This window comes from Plecotus auritus (genome assembly GCF_963455305.1).
Source record: "Plecotus auritus genome assembly, chromosome: 1".
Taxonomy (NCBI): Eukaryota; Metazoa; Chordata; class Mammalia; order Chiroptera; family Vespertilionidae; genus Plecotus; species Plecotus auritus.
This window is the reverse complement of record NC_137770.1, coordinates 148,100,803-148,101,757: the sequence shown is the minus strand read 5'-3', so window position 1 is coordinate 148,101,757 and position 955 is coordinate 148,100,803.

Below are 955 nucleotides of genomic sequence, written 5' to 3'. Positions count from 1 at the left end.
TTACTTAGTTTACTTGACTAAGGAGTATATCTTAGCATAAGGAGGAAAATTTTTAAAGGACCTACTTAAGAATTAAAACAGTATAAAAGTATATCCTTCAGTGTTTCATTCTATTAAACACATAGAGAGCTTTATTATAAGACTTGCTTTTCAGTGGAATTCAGATAAAATGAGTCTGTTTCAGGCCATAGCCCAAAACTTCTTACTCAGTACCTCAAAAATGTTATTATAACATAATTTTTATTAGACGATTCCATGGTATAGAGCAGCCTTTCTCAGCCAGAGCTCCAAGTATAATATTACGATCAGACTAATGACTTTATTTTTTAATAAGGGAGGCAAACTATATACTTATGTTGTTTCTAATCCATTAAAACCTTTAGCGTTGAAAAGGTTGTCTTTGAATGACTAATTCAAATAAAAATAAATTTGCTAGTAGTGTAAGTAATTTCAATGGCGTAGATATATTTTCAAATAATATTTCCCAATTGTGACATCTATATCAAGTCTCATGACAATAAAGTATACCCATGCTTCCAAAAACTGTTATTAATCAAAATGCTCCCTTATAACTTGAAAAAATAGCTCTTGGTTTCAAGAAACACCAATACATTATTAATGAGCTATTATAACTCTGTATTTACTTTCATTTATAAATATCACATAAATTATTACTGGCAGGACTATAATGTTAAATCACTAAACTAATTTCTAAATATTGGTTTTTGAAGCTTTGAGCATATGCTGCAAAACAATTTAGTGAAACTAAAAAAAAGAAAACAAAAGGGTTTTTTACAAGTAATACACCGACTATTTTCTTAATGATGATCGCCTACCCAGGAGTTGATAAATACTTGCATAGTTCTTGTAGAAAATGGACCTGGCACAATGTGAAGACAAATATTGGCAAACACCACATGTCTCAAGTTATATTTGAAGAAATAATACAATCTGT